Below are 16,727 nucleotides of genomic sequence, written 5' to 3'. Positions count from 1 at the left end.
TGCTGAACAGGTCCCATATGGAGATTGAGTAACTGTCCTATTCAGCGGACACAAAGCACAGCTTAGGAAACCCATGAATAAATGAACAGCCTTACATTTCCTGGCCCAGGCCTAACATAGAAATGGCAGGCTGTGCAGGGCCACTTTCCAGTATTCCAACATTGGTGGTGTCATCAAAATTGAGTTGGCACTGAAGAAGGAATCACACGTTGTGTAAGTACAGACATTTAAAGGAACCAGCAAGCTGAATGTTTGTTGCTAATGGTTTGGATGTATGTATATGGATCAGCTGTGTATACTATTCTGTGCTAATAATAAACCTCCATATGTTCCCAAGTTTTCATATTTATTAGAATTGCTTTTGTGCCATTGGAGCCTTGTGTGATTCTTTTGTTTGATTCCTTTTAGAGCTATATTGTGTGGTACTAAGAATGCCTGTTGCTATTGTCTCATAATGATCAGGTATTTAATAGGCTCTTATGTTGACCACTTTGCAGGTAACAGATTGTTCATGCGGTCTGAGGTTTTGTGTGACAAAAGGGGCCTCAGTCAAAAGATATCTACAAAACTGAGCTTTGGTGAAAAAGATGCCTTAAAAACTTTGATAGAACTACTTACTTATACTTATCAGAAATTGAAGCAAATAATGCTATCTTCCAGATAGCTACTATTCTATGCTGTTTAATACTATTGTTATTATCATCATCGTCATGATTTATTATGTTTATTGGAGTAGCACCTATGGACCCCAGTCATAGACCCACGACCCTGTTATGCTTCATGCACATAACAAAAAGACAGCACCTGCCCCAAGGAGCTTATGGTGTAGCATAAGACAAAAGACAACAAATGGATACAACAGACAGACGGGGAGTACAAGGGAACAGTGGGGGCAATACTGGTCAGCAAGAAAAGCAGCAGGTCTCAGCACACCAGCGGCTTGCCCATTGTCAAGTGTTCTGTAGGCATTACGGCGGAATCGAGTGTGAAGGAGGGTAATGACGTTTATGGGGAGATCTTGCCAAGGGGAAACATGGGAGAAAGTGCGAAGGTGCTTATTTGAAAATGTAACAAAAGGGTGATGAAGGCTGGCACTCTTGGCAGAGAGGAGGCAGGAGCTGATATCTCAATAGTGTAGAAGAGATGATAGGTGGGGCTGGTACTTAACATGATTTTGGGTAGTATAAAAATGACGACAAAGAATAAATCAACCCCCTTTTTGCCATCTTCTGACATGAGTAGTTTAGAAGAACATTACATGATCACACAAATGGATGACCTGTTTAATCAGCAAACTTTTACTCTATATTTCTTAATTTTGGAATGTGATATATGTGCAAATATTATGGGGTGTTGCTCAGACACACCGTAGGTAAGGCTGAAACACAGTTTGTGTTTTAAAGCAAATTTTTCAAAGTGCTCTAAAATCCACATGCATATTTAAATTGGCCTGGAAAATGCCAGTAGATGGGCTGGGGGTGAGGTTGTGGTTCAAATGTTCAGTTTATGAAAAGCTGATAAGACATAGGGTCTGCTCTTTTACCTATGAAAATCAACTGCAAAACACCCGACAAGTTCAGTAGGATAAGATCATGTCTAATATTGGTCTGAACTTATAGAGTCTTATAACTGATGAAAAAGTAATTTAATCAACCTTTGGTATGTTTCCAATGGACAAAGTGCACCAGTATAAAGTTTACTGAAATGCTAGAGATGAAAAGGTCAGCCAACCTGTTCAGGTCTTCAGATTAGTGAGGCTTTTTATTTAGTTGCAGCAAGATTCATGTGACAACAATGGATTCAGTGAATGGAGATCTGTGACAGATTTAAATGATTTAAAACTATAACTTCCCTGAGAGGAAGATAATTAGTTTACTGTTACAAGAGTAGTGCTTATTCAAGATAAATGGGGATTAATTTAATATTGAAAGTCTATTTTTAAATGTGTGTATGTATACACTGTATCTATTTAAAATGTATTATTATTTATACTACAGTACTGCTTAGGGACCCCAATCCAGGATCAGGGCCCCTTTGTGCTAGGCCTTGTACAAATGTAGTAGAAAAGAAAGTCTTTGCTTCAGAAATTTTGCAATCTGGGTTCATGACAAAAAATAACACTCAGATGTAGGGATGCATGCATGTCTCTATATCCTTTTTTATATGTTGTGTTTAATCCATAGCAGTGAGAAACTAAAACTCACTAAATCATATTATTTCTTTAATTGCAACCTACTCTGTTAATTACAATATATACCTAGTACTCACTATAGACACACTCACTGATACACAATTACCATACCACACTTACGTGACTGGTGATGTGTTACACTTGTTTTAACTCATTAGGGCTGGCTTGTGAATAGGCATATGAATCTATTGGCTGAGGGCCTGATTCAGCCAATGGGACTACTCCTAATCTTAGTTATACATATGGTTAAGTGCCTTGCCAAATTGAGGCCTTCGAGGGGAATTAGCCCTTCTGATATTTGGGTTTCTTTCCCACACAAATTAAGTTTGTTGCCATCCTGCTCCTGCAATAAAATTTCTTTTTTCACCTGGCTTCAGGATTTCTCTGTAGCATTTGTAATTAGGGACTCTTCTTCCTCCCCCCTCCACTTTCTCCCCCCCTTAACATAATTTAGGGCCTGATGCAATTCTAGTTGAAGTCAGTGGAATAACTCACATTGACTTCAGTGGGAGTTGGTTCAGACTCATATAGTTGTTGCTGTGCATTAAGTGTATACTCTCCATATATGTATCTTATAAAATAAACAGGCCCTGATTGACTAAGACTATGTCTACCCTACGGACCTTACAGTGGCACAGCTGTACCCCTGCAAGGTCTCCTGTATAGCTGCTCTACAGTAACTCCCCACTTAACGTCCTCTCGCTTAATGTTGTTTCGATCTTACGTGCCTGCTCAATTACAGAACATGCTGTATTTAAAGTTGTGCAATGCTTCGCTATAATGTCGTTTGGCTGCCTGCTTTGTCCACAGCTGGCAGCCCCCCTATCAGTTCCCCTAGCTCCCTCCCCACAGCGCCTCCCGCCCGCCGGCAGACCCCGCCGATCAGCACTTTCCTCCTCCTCCCCCGCCTCCTGCCTGCGGCAATCAGCTGGCTTGCGGCATTCAGGAGGGAGGGGGAGGAGCGAGGACTCAGCGCGCAGGCTCTCCTTCCCCCCCCTCCCTCCCGAACGCCGCAAACCAGCTGATTGCCGCGGGCAGGAGGGAGGGGAGGGAGGAGCGAGGACGTGCGGAGTAAAGGGGGAGGAGTGGGGGAAGAAGAGGCGGGTTAAGGGTGGGGGCTTGGGGGAAGAGGTGGCGTGGGCGGGCCTAAGGTTGAGCCCCCCCCCCCGGTGCTTGCAGAGTAGGGGAAGCTGCCGCTGCTGCTGCGCAATGTGCTTCTCCTAGCCTACAGCGCCTTCAGCCTCCTTGCCTGCCTCATTGTCTCCGGTGCCAGTGGGCTGTGCCTGTGTGGGGTAAGGCGGGGGCACCTGCCAACTATAGTACTGTACTGTATGGCAAAAAAAAAAAAAATTCCCTGGAACGTAACCCCCCATTTACACTCATTCTTATGGGGAAATTGGATTCACTTAACATTGTTTCACTTAAAGTCGCATTTTTCAGGAACATAACTACAACGTTAAGTGAGGAGTTACTGTATGCCAGCAGGAGAGAGCTCTCCTGTGGGCATAATTAAACCACCCCCAATGAGCGGCAGTAGCTATGTAGGTGAGAGATACTTTCCCGCCGACATAGCGCTGTCCACACTGGCGCTTTTGTTGGTGAAACGTATGTCAGTCAGGGGTGTGGAAAAAACACACACCCGACTGATAAAAGTTTTGCCGACATAAGTGCTAGTGTAGACAAAGCCTAAGCCTTTTGAGAGGCCAGGTATGTCTATTGGAAGTGGTAAGAGTAAATGAATCACATTACATAGTGAAGTTTATAACAAACAATGATTCATTTAAAATGTGATGCAGTCCATGATGCAGCATTATAAATTCCCCTTTTCCTCTGTTTCCTCTCACTTTCCCTTCTGATTAAGTCACGGGAAATATGTCTTTAGTTGTCATTAAAATTCCTTGACTTGATCCCTGCTGACTTTAGTCAGGCAAAGTTCCCTTTTGTTTTGAAGTTTTGCCCAAGACTACAGGTTGTGCACTTCACCCTTTACCCAAAGCTTACTGAAGTCAATGGGAGTCTTTCCTTTGACTTCAACAACTCTGGATTGCCCCTAAACATTACATTTCTGACTGGCATCTTTAAGCTCAATACATGATATTTTGATTGTCGGCAAGATGCTAAGAAAAGTACAGTGGTAAGCATTTTGCTAGAGTTTGTATCTAATCAAACCCTAAAAACTGAGCACCTAGAGAAATTCACCCCTCTGCTGAGGGCCACAACATGCACCACTTAAACCTTATTTTGAGGGCTTATGTTCAGTTTCACTCTTCCTGACTGTAGTGCCTGAACATTTGTTCAGATAGGCGTGCTCTCAGTCCTGGGGTTCCAATTGTGAACAGTCGCATATGGTGTAAGAACTAAACAACCACCTTTGGTAAATTAGTTCCCCCCCTCCATTCCTGTAGAAACTGAGTTGAAGTGGTGCATGCAACCAATGCACATTTTATTTTCACATATCCACTGTTATAAATTATGAGGTATGCTTCAGAGGATTGTTGAAGACTTATTAATGTAGTTTGGCTTTTAATGTGTAGGATATTTTTATTAACCATCACTTGCAAACCACATATGGAGAGACATTCTATTAAAAACATCACGTAAATCAGTGGTTCTCAACTGGGGGTATGTGTACCCCTGGGAGTACACAGAGGTCTTCCAGGGGGTACATAAACTCATTTAGATATTTGCTAGCTTTACAACAGGCTACGTAAGAAGCACTAGTGAAGTCAGTACAAACTAAAATTTCATACAGACAAAATGAGAAAGAAAGCAATTTTTCAGTAATAGTGTGCTGTGACACTTGTATTTTTAATGTCTGATTTTGTAAGCAAGTAGTTTTTAAGTGAGGTGAAACTTGGGGGTACGCAAGACAAAGCCAACTCTTGAAAGGGGTAGTTTGGAAAGGTTGAGAACCACTGATGTAAATCACATTATATTGTGGAAAAAATGCATGCTGCTAGTTGGGGTTTAAATAAATGTAAGGATTTACCTGTTTTTGTTTTTTGTTTCCCTACAGTTTAGAAATGATCTACCATATTTGCAACCTGCAGTGCCACTGAAAACATTAGAGCGGATCCAATTTTTAGAAGAGAAAACCCAGATTTTTCAATCTAATGTCACGACACTAACTCAAGAGAATCATCATTGGAGATTTTTAGTAAGTCCTCTCTGGTTATTCTTTTTTTTATTACTTTAGCTGAATGGTGAATTTAGACATAAGTGTGATTTTGCAGTCCAAAGATTCCTTAATTCCAAAGGTTGCAGTGAACTAAATTCAGCCTGCTTTATTACTTTTGTTATGCTTTTGAATGTTTCGATACTTTGCATTGGTATCACAAGTTTTATAATAGAGTATTATTACAGTTTTGTACAGTAGTAACACCTGAAAAAAATAATAGCAAGAATCATATGGACCATATGCATAAATATGGAAGGAGAATTTACTGTTGATAAACAAAGTTGTGATGCATTGTCTTGGGCACAAAATCATAGGGCCAGAACCTCAGTTGGTGTAGTTCAGCATAGCTCCAAGCTCTGCCGATTTATACCAGCTGAGGATCTGGCCCATAGATATCAATTGGATTGTCTGGTTATAATTCAGAGCAGAAGTTGGATTTATATATTTGTACGTGGCATTCTCACTCTCTACAGATTACAAAATGTGCCATCAGTAGAATATTTTAGAAGAGGTTGTTTTCAGAATATAGTAGCTCTAGGAAAAGAGAACAGTTGTCAAAGACCTTTTTTTTTAAAAGGTCTGAGGAGTACTGTCTTGTCATTCCTAGAAGGTCTGGTGGGGTTGGAGATACTCTGAATTCTTCCAGAAGCAGGTAGAGTGACACGTTTTCGAGTTAGTTTGAAATCAAATAAATGATTCATTCAACCAATTGCTTTAAAATCAGAATTTGCTGACTTTTTAAAGTTGATTGTTCAGATCTGCAAATGCAGCATTGAAATTTGATGTATATAAGTAATAGCTGTGTATCAACTTTTGCTTCTCACTGCACAAGGGGTTATTTCTGCTTGTGCTGTAAAAAGTGGTAAACACATTTTTTGGCTTGGTATTTCAGAGGAGAAATACCATTAAGTCGCGAAATAATATTGCAGCCTAAAACCAAATTGAACTAGTTGACTTATCTTAAATTGTTCAGGGTCAGTTTTCAGTAGAGAATGCAGCTGTGTATAGGGAATTGGACTTAGCGTGCACAGTGATGGCCTTTTAAAACTTGCCAATTGCCTGAGATAATTAAGGCCCATGATCCTACAATCGGATGTGAGGGGGTGGACTCTTCCATTGACATGGATCAGAGTGTAGGTTGGGGGCTTAAATAAGGATTTGCAGTTAAATAACCTCACTTTCAGCTGTATTTATGGTATTTCCTATAAGCATGTATATAGGGAAATAGAAGTTGGTTTTGAAAATCTGGAGTTACCCTTATATTTTCTAATTTTGCCCAAGATAAGCTTCTGAGGGCCACCACTATAGTATCATGGAGTGATAATTGCAATTATGCACCTGTTTTCCTGCCCACCTTTCTAAAACGTGTACCCTTCCTTATCAGCAACAGCTATTACTTTAAATCTAGTTTCTTCTGTTGTGAGTCTGCTGTATATTGTCTGATTGGTGCTAAGAAATGCCTTTTAATAAATTGCCTGTGAATGCATGTTGTGTTTGTTAGCTTACAGTCTCATTGCAAGTGCAGGATTGGAAGGTGCATGGATGAGTTTAATATCATTTTTCTGTTTTTTGCCACATGGAAAAGAAATAGCGACCAATTCGATTCAATAGTGACATATTCTGTAATAAAAAGTATGGCTGAGTTTGGATCTGTATTGTGGTCTTTCCTTTCTCTTGATGCTGCCTTTATTGTATGATTATAATGAGTTATTTAGAAAAGAGCAAAAACAAGTAATTGATTAATGTAAAGGAACAGTAAAACTTTGTTAACTGAGCACCCAAAGGACCCGCAAAAATCTATCATCAAGGGGAGGTTTATCTTTCGCTAAAAGCTGAGCCAAGTTGTATTCTAAACCTCACGAGACACTTTAAAGAACACACAAGTTAAAATGTTAGTGAATGGAGATGGCCTTTAGGGCGTGGACATATACTGAACAACGTGGGGATAGGAACCTACTTAAAAGTTACCGTAGGTGGGTTACTCCTTGATGAAAGATATTTCATCTATTTCATAATTCCTGTTGACATAAAGTGAAGTTGCAGATGCTCAGCACCTTTTTAGATGCACTTAGTGGCTTGCAGGATTGGGTCCATATTCTGACTTGGACTTGAGTTCTGTCCCTGGGCCTGTCTTCATCTAGCACAGAGTCTCAAAGGTTATGTATTCAGATGTACTAGTTTAAGAATATAGTTTAGGCCAGTTACAGTGTCTGTGTTCAAAGTAATCTGAAACCTGGTAAAGCAGGTTCCTGACCCTTGATTTAGATCTGTACCTCAGGACTTAATGTCTCAGCGTAATGCCATTTTATCGGGATATATTCATTTCAAATGAATGGGATGTCATTACTCTCTAGTACTAAATCAATTGCACATTTTTAATTGCATTTGCAAAACAAAATTTGAAAACAGGATGTGCTCACTTTTGATCTCATAAAGTCCTAACTTTGTCATCCATCATTTTGAGCTCTCCAGTGATAAAGATAATTTTATTAGTCCTGTGTTAGGTCCTTGTTTTTGGTATATTGAACAAATTGGTAGGCTGGCAAATGTGGACTGTAGTGATGCTTCTTTGATATCTTATAGTGGTGCATAAGTTATGCCCGACTTTGTGTGTGTGGGAGGCGTGTGTGTGTGTGTCCTGGAAAAGAGGGCCAGGTGTGTAATTTGTTGCTCATGTGTCATATTTATTAGTGTTCCTGAAGATATGTAAATATTTTAGCTTCCTTATTTGTACTTCAGTAAGTCAACTTCAGGCCTTAAAGGGAACAGGATAAATATACATTAAAGTAATGTACAAGCATTAGAGAGTCTCTTTGTTGAAAGAGAAACATTGTATACAGGTCACTGTAGGAAGTATGAGGCATAATACAGTTCCTAAGCACTGATTGTTATTAACAATCCAGTAATATTTTTTGCAGGAGTGAAATTTAAGAGAGATTCAACCAATAATGTCTTACAGGAATTAAATAGGGCTCTATAGAAATTACTTTAATCTCCTTTAGAATTTGTTAATGAATAGTGCAAATCTATAGGTTTTTTAAATTTTATGGCAGTCTCTCTCAAATTTTATATGCTAGACAGATATCTACCCTACAAAGTTATTTTCTGTTGAATTTTAAGGAAGCTGCTATGTAGTGGTGGTGCACACCTGCTAAACAACTTTTGTATTCCACACCATATTTAACTGAATTTCACTGGTGGTTAGTTGAAATGGTCCCTGTATTTATTCAGGATTCAGTCCTGCAAATAGAACTGCACAGAGTCCTACTTAAGCAAATGGGACACAGTGAAGGGCTATAGATCTGTTTGCAGGCTCTGGCCATAGTTTAAGCCCTTTCAGATCCTTTGGGATTGAAAGCTGCTATTGAATTGTAAGATATTGTGATTGTGAGTAGCATGTATGTTGGCTAGTTATTTGGTATGCATTTTTTGGTTTCCAGATAATACTCAGCACTTACACAGCTTTTGATCTTCAAAGCACTTGGCAATCATTAACTAACTAATGTGAAATAAAATTCCTAAAAATAAACCCCTCTGTAGATAAGAATAAATGAGACTTTTTTTAGCCTGCTCTTCTTATTCTCCTGACATTGCACCTCATGGAACAGCAAGTGAAGGCATGACTCTGACACTTTGCTTAAAAGCCTGATTTCTGAAGCTTGAGATTCTATATTTGGTGGGGAATTTATCCATTTGAAGGATTGGAGTTTTATTCCATCTGAAGTATTTATGTTTAATATGATGGGAGAAAAGTTTATAAATGTGATGTTTTGAACTACTATTAATGCCTGCTTTACATCTCTATAAAACGAATAATTATACAGCTGTGATGTGAACTGAATATTCGTTTTTGATGAAAAATGTTCCTATTCAGGTGAAAAGTAAATCCTGTATTATGTGAGTTCTGTTGACTAGAACACATTTGAGAACATAGATAATTGGTAGTAGAGTTATCATAGCTAACATATGGGGCCAGATTCTGATACCATTGAAATCAATGTCAAAACTCTCATTAATTTCAGTCGGTCCAGGAATTGTGCCCAAAGTGTGTATTCTTAATGAAGAAGAACCCTGAGTGACTGGATGGCTCCTGGGATTGATAACGGGGCATAGTGCTTATTATTTGTATGTTGCTAGTTCTAGTCAAGCACAGGTTAGACAAGAGTCGATTTCCTAAAGCTCTCCTTCGCAGGCAGTGCTAATTGACACCACTCTTCGAAGTCTCAGCCAAGAAACTATGGGATGAATGTACGTGAAGACTGAATGACCAGTTTTACTCCTAAAGATGGTTGGCTTAGGGATATTTGTGGGGGAGTGAAGTAAACTTAAACTGCTGTTGGCTGGATGGTAACAGCCCTAGGGATAAACAACGAACTTTAGTTTCCAGGGTTGTCAATCTGGCCTCTCAGAATGACATCGGCTCCTTGGGGATAACGTAGTTTTCACACCCATTTATTGTTTTAATGAACTGAAAAAGCTACATCTGCAATGGTACATTTAATCATGTGAACTGAAGGTCAGAAAACATTAGCTCAATTCTCCTTCCTGGTGCATTTTATTTAAACAAATGTTTCATTGAGAGAAAAATCCCATGGTATCTTAATAAACAACTAGATGGAATCTATTTCCACAAACATACATCCCCTTCATCTTCTATCATTAGCTTGCTATGTACATAAATATAACTGGGGCTTGCACTAGTTACCTGTTAGTTACTAAGCAACAGTATCATTTGCCTCTGGCTACAGCTGCTAGTAAATGACTTCTAGCTCCCTGATTGTAAATTAAAGTGCTCTAAGTTTGGAATTGAGGCTGTTAAAGGACACTAATGCAGGCATAATGCCATTTTCCACCTGTAGCAACAATGCGTCAGAAGAGCTACTCAAGAAGCATCATTTTGCTGGGTTATGCTTGTATATCAAAAAACTATAATTGCTTTCGTCTTTCCCAATCCATAGTGTTCTCTCCAGTACATACTGTTCTTTGTTTTAAGTCTTTCTGTCTCTACGTAAAAGGAAAAAACAATATGCATTATGCATTCCAAGCATTTACTTTGTTTTATTTTTTGCAAGGATGGCAATGCTTGATGTTCAGCATGTTAGGCAAAAGCTCAGCTGAAAGAAAAATGTAAACATAATTTTAAAAAGTATAAATACTAAGAGTTTGGTTTGCAATTCAGAGACGCTTCTGATTTAGGCTGGCCAACTACGGGGCTGAATGTTAATGCATTACCGCAAAGAAAGCAGGCTTCAGAAGTGACATTTAATATTTCATTGTGGATAGACTGCCCTAAAAAGAAACTTATTAAGATGAGTTTTCTTCCCCATTCCCCCTGCAGCACATATATATTTCTTTGCAGGAAGGAAACAATGTCTGTGGATTAGAGCAGCATTTGGCTTTTGATACATACCTCTGTAATATAATGGCTTGCCATATAGACATTCACCTTTTTGTCATTTTTTGTGTCTTTGTGAATAGTGTTTGAGCTTTTTTGACAGCCTTATTCCCCTTGGCAATGCTGTCATTTTATTCTTCGTTTCCACAAATGAATTTACTTGCATAACCTTTCATTTCTGGTGGTGTTGCTCTGGAAATAATTATTCTCTTTGCAAACGTGGAAATCTGACTTGACTAGATTAATATAGCACTGGTAGAATAAAGAACTTTCCTATCTACAAGTCATCAAGAGAAAGTTCCATTAAAAGTAGAACTGTATTTAGTTTAAGGGGAAGGGGAGAAGAAAAGCTTGTTCCCCTCTCCCAAAATTCAACAAGCTTGTTATATTCTTGAATGTGACTGTGCTAAGGCTATAAAAGGTATTTAAAACCTCAAGCCATTCAGAAATATCCGGTATAAGGAAAAATAGACTGAGTCACTGTATTGAACTAATTAGCTTGAAAGCTGGCTGACCTTTTCTCAATCCCCTAAAACACAGTTATTTCAGTGTTGGGAGTTTTAAAAAGATAGTTGACCTAGAAATACTTTTTTTCTAATAAAAACATCCTCTTCTCCCCCTTCCCCCCCCCCACTTTACTGTCATGGAATAAACGGGCATCCTATCTTTCTAATGCATTAGATGGTCTGGTTAATATATTCCTGATTTCAAAAAAAAAGGTTGCAAATAATTCCGAGTAATGTGATGCTCCATCTGATGTAAACAGGGAGGAAAAAATCTATATTAACAGAACCCAGTTTTAAAAATTGAGCTGCCTGTGGCATCGGTAACTATTGATTTCAGCCAAGAATATTAATCCCTGTAGGATTAATGGCCAAATCCTGCTAGTCTTATTCATGTGATGCCAGTGGGAATGCTCACTTGAATAGAGTGAGCAAGATTATGCCCTTATTTGCTATTTTTCTTTAAGATTTGGGGGCCTTCAAGGGTTAGGGGTTATTCACCATGAGTTGTCAGGATCATAACATTATAAGACCCATACATGAGGGCAGAACCAAGTGTTGCAGAAACAGCTGACTGGTGTTGTGGCTGAGTTCAGCCACTCCTCTGCTTTTTTTTTTTTTTTAACCCCAATTGTCTCCTCTTTTCCTTCTCTGCCATTTTGAAATCCAGTATAGCTACACTGATGAAAGCACTAGGGCTGAGACGAAAGATGATCTTCTGGACCAGGATATAGGAGTTGAACCCATATTTCCTGCCTCTGTCACAAACTCCCTGTTTCACCCTGGGCAGGTCACTACTATCTCTGTGCTTCAGTTCCTTATTTGTAACTTTCTCCTACCCGTTGCCTTGTCTCTTTAGATTGTAAGCACTTCGGGGAAAGGGCTGTCTCATGAGGAGCATGAATAGCACCTTGCACGCTGGGGCCCTGATCTCAGTTTGGGCTTCTAGGTGTCACAGTAAGAGAAATAATCATTCTTCATAAACAAACAGCCTCTTAACCGACAATTAATAATTGCACAAGAAAAGCTAACTAAATTATTCATGGGACACCTCCCACACTGACACCTGTAATATCTCATCCAGTCCTATTTATCACCTATTTATGAGCCCCATTGTCATAATAATAGTTATATTTTCCTTGTGTCCTAAGGCAAAAAAATCTGTCCCTAGAATATCAAATGACCAGTCAATTCATCGTTTCTTACCTTCTCTTTCTCTTTGTCTCACACAGAATGTTCCATAAAATATCTGCTTTTTTCTTAATCTCTTTGCTTGATTAAATAGGATAAAACATTCTTCCATTCAGTTTTGTTTAATATGTGTTCTTGTTGGAGATCTTCTGGATTTTTGTGGACAACAATTACATTTCTGTGGAACCGGTCTTTAAAGATTAGTTTGAGGTACATTTTCTGTCCTTTGTGATACATTCATCCCAAACTTGTTACATTTTAGTACTATGGGTTGTTTTTTTTTTTTTTAAACTCATAGCTTTAGAAATGTTTGAACAATCCAATTTATCTTTACCTGATAGGCTGTGGGTGGACAAGTGAGGTGAGTCGTGTTCAGCTCAGCAAGGATATAATGAGGCGTATAAATAATTAGCAACACATATCAAAAACCTTCTGTTTATATAGGCCAAACCCCTGCATAATCCCAAAATCTTCAGTGGGGCTACTTGTTTCGGTATGGCAAGCAGGATTTGAATACCTCTATGTGTGTTTTTCTGTAACATGATCAATACAGTGTGGAATGTAGTCATAAAAGGAAAATAATACTGTTAGAAAAAAGGCCCTCTGTATCAAGAAAGTAATAACCTTTTTAACCTTCATTGTTCCCAACTATACCAATAAATTCAACACTGGAGTGTTCTACACAGCTGCAGTTAACAGCAATATCTGCAGTTTATTCCTACAACTGAAGTGTCAGGAAACAAAAATGACAGCAGTATCTTCAAGTGAAGGAAGTCTGACATAAACACTTGAAACAAATTCTATTAGCTATACTGTTTTAGCTGACAGAAAAATAAACACAATTGTAGACAAAGGCTAAGAATTTTAAGGGAGTCTGAGGGACTAATTACAATGGAACTTGGGCTCCTAACTCCTTTAAGCTCCTTTAAAGCTTAAAGCTCCCATCCTAATACTCTTATAATTTTTGACTTATTTTAATTCATAAGAAAACAATTAACTGTTAATTGGAAATAGGTCAAACAATTGCATCTTTATTAAGAATGCTCCATGGGGTTTATGTGGTTAAAAATTCACCTGACCCATTTTTGCTGTTTTAAACCCCTTTCCATATTATTTTTGCAGATTTCAGTGTTTGAAGGTTCTGTCCTAGACTAGAAGCACAAGTGCCTGAATACCATGAAAGAGTCTCTTCTCTTAAAACTTTCAATTCAGTTTTGCAGACCAAGGAGTTCAGATAAGAATCTTAACTTTTGAATGCTTTTGTGATCTGCACCCAATCTCTGAGCTTTGATGTTTTCCCATTTCTGCAGTTAACATACAATAGATGTCAAAATAATTCCACTCCAAAAATAATACTTTCCAGTGTTTTGAAGCTAGATGCATACATTCTGTATTAGTCTTCATAAATAGTAGAAATTAAAAAATCACTGTCAGTTTGAGGGATACATTCAGCTTGGGCAAGTTTGTCCTAATCATAGAAATCTTCTGCAGAAAGTATTCTATTAATATGGTATTTTAATCACTTCTAGTAAATGTGATAGATATGTCCGGCAAATGCGGACTCCTGATTCCTGAAAATGAGCATAGAAACCAAAATATTGGGCATTGACTTTACCTCCATGTTTGGACATAGTGCACTTAAACAACTAACTTCAGCAACCCATATCTAAAGATATCTAAAGCCTCAGATCATGTGAGCATTGAAGAAATAATCAAGTCAAGACACAAGAAAGAGTTTCAGACCCATTAAGATCTAACAGTGCTTATTCCTGGGGGAATACACAAATTAATTACAATTCTGCACACAATATTTTAAAATTCTGCAAATTTTATTTGTCAAAATAACACAATATAATCACAACAGTTTCAATTAGTTTGGTAATTTATTTTAAAATACCTTCCAGCAAGTATACAAGTATAACAATACAGACAACAAAAAAGATTCAGGAAATGTTTTTTGACAAATAGGTTCTGTACTTGGCATATTAATATGGAACTGTGGGTAATAATTCATTTAAACTACAATACAGAACCGTACTTCCCGCACCCCTCAGAAGCAGTGTAAAGGCTTGCGGGAGTCAAGGGAAATGGAGGAACTGAGGGAAGTAATTGCTGGGAAGGAGCCTGAATATGAACTTGAAGGGTGTGGGTGGGAAGAGTATGGAACAGTTTTTTTTGTTGTGGCTGGGGAGGGACTGTTAGGGAGCTTCCCCCATGCAGACCCTGGCTGACCCCGAGTCTCTCCCATTCAGTCAGGCACATCTGCCCCATCCCCATGTGTCCCTGCACCCCCACGTGTCCTTGCATCCCCTATCCACAAGTGTTCCTCCACCCCCACTCAGACACCCACTCCCCCTATCCCCATGTGGCCCTAAACCCCCTTCACCTGTCCCCATGTTGCCCTGCACCACAGCTACCAACTTTCATGCGGTAAATAAGTACCCCAACTTTCACAATAAGCCAAAAATCAAGCTAATCCCATTTCAGAACAAGGCCAAAACAAGCCAATCCCTAAGAACCCCAACACTCTATGTGACTAGATCCCCCCCAGCGTGAAGTCTGGGACTGTGGTGGGCCTGCGGTGTAACCCTTGACTTTCTCTCCCCATGCTCCTGCTTGTCCCTTGCCCCGGCTTGCGGGGAGCTGATCAAAAAAAAAAAAAGAAAGAAAGAAAGAAAAAGAAGCAACAAGCTACAAGCCAAAAACTATCCAATAAGCTACAAGTCAAAAACTATCCAATAAGCAACTCACAAGCAGTTAAGCCAAAAACAAGCCCAATTTCTGCTTTTTTTCCCATGGGTTTGGCATGCCTGCCCTGCACCCTCTCAACTAGCCCCCTCCCCTCATCTCCATGTGTCCCTGCACCCCTTTCCCATGTATCTCTTTGCCCCGACTCAGCCATCCCCCCCCCCCCATGTAGCCCTGCACCCCCTGTTCCGATGTCTCTGCACCCCCTCAGCCTTCCCTCTTCCCCCTGTAGCTCTGCACCCCCTCCCCCTCTGCCCATGTTGCCCTGTACCTCCCTCCCCCCTGTGGCCCTGCACCTCCACTCCCATTCAGCCCCTGCCCCAGTCTGTCCTCCCCCACTAGCCCTTATGAGTTCTGTCTGTCTCCCCATATCCCCTGTCTCCTGACCTGGCCCAACAAAGTGAAGAATTGATCTGAATTCAAGAAGATGAAATTCAATAAAGCTAAGTGCAGAGTACTTCACTTAGGAAGGAAAAATCAAATGCGCAACTACAGAATGGGGAATAACAATCTGCATTGGTAGTCCTGCTGAAAAGGATCTGGGGGTTATAGTGGACCACAAACTGAATGGGTCATCAATGTGATGCAGCAGGAAAAAAGGCTTATATGATTTTGGGGTACATTAACAGGAGTGTGGTATGTAAGACACAGGACGTAATTGTCCTGCTGTACTCAGCACTGGCGAGGCCCCAGCTGGAGTACTGTGCCCAATTCTGGGGGCCACACTTTAGGAAAGATGTGGACGAATTGAAGAGAGTCCAGAGGAGAGCAACAAAAATGATAAAAGGTTTAGAAAACCTGACCTATGAGGAAAGCTTAAACAAACTGGGCATTTTTAGTCTTGAGAAAAGAAGACTGAGGGAGGACCTGATAAGTCTTCCAATATGTTAAAGGCTTTTACAAAGAGGACTGTGATCAATTGTTCTATGTCCACTAAAGGTAGGACAAGAAGTAATGGATTTAATCTGCAGCAAAGGAAATTTAGGTTAGATATTAGGCAAAACTTTCTAACTATACAAGTAGTTAAGCTCTGGAATAGGCTTCTAAGGCAGGTTGTGGAGTTCGCTTCATTGGAAGCTTTTAAGAACAGGTTGGACAAACACTTGTCGGGGATGCTCTAGGTTTACTTGGTCATGGCACAGTGCTGGGGGCTGGATGTGATGACTTCTTGAGGTCCCTTCTGGCATTGCATTTCTATAATTCTATGATCATAAGAAAATTAACATGGAAATAAAATGTGACTTGGTGGTTCCAGAGCCTTATACCTCTGTCTCATCTGTTTGGATCCACTGTTGATCACTAGTAGCTCGCTTGTCACATTCATCTCTTCCTAGTGGCATTTGTCCAAATCTCTGATACTCACCATCACCATTAATGGGAATCTCTGGTCAACAGCTTCAGGAGTGAGGTCAAGGACTTGAATGAGCATGTAGACTGAACTCCCCCTTCTCTTCTAAACATGGTTTTCCCTCCAGGTTAGGATGGAGATACATTGAGGAAGCTGGCCCTGCTACTGCCCTG

At 39.7% G+C, this 16,727-nt stretch overlaps 1 protein-coding gene across 1 annotated transcript in view; it reads left to right on the top strand.

The window, feature by feature from the left end:
- Positions 1 to 16,727, top strand: part of RIMBP2 (RIMS binding protein 2) — a 313,172-nt gene that overhangs the window by 72,615 nt on the left and 223,830 nt on the right. Inside the window, exon 2 of the mRNA XM_034791131.1 lies at positions 5,208 to 5,348. The gene's annotated coding sequence lies outside the window, so the exon portion shown is untranslated. The remainder of the gene's footprint in view (positions 1 to 5,207; positions 5,349 to 16,727) is intronic.

The sequence above is a fragment of the Trachemys scripta genome, chromosome 15 (genome assembly GCF_013100865.1).
Source record: "Trachemys scripta elegans isolate TJP31775 chromosome 15, CAS_Tse_1.0, whole genome shotgun sequence".
NCBI classification, from domain to species: domain Eukaryota; kingdom Metazoa; phylum Chordata; order Testudines; family Emydidae; genus Trachemys; species Trachemys scripta.
Note: the sequence above shows the minus strand (reverse complement) of the source record. Positions and strands in the feature narration are given on the sequence as shown.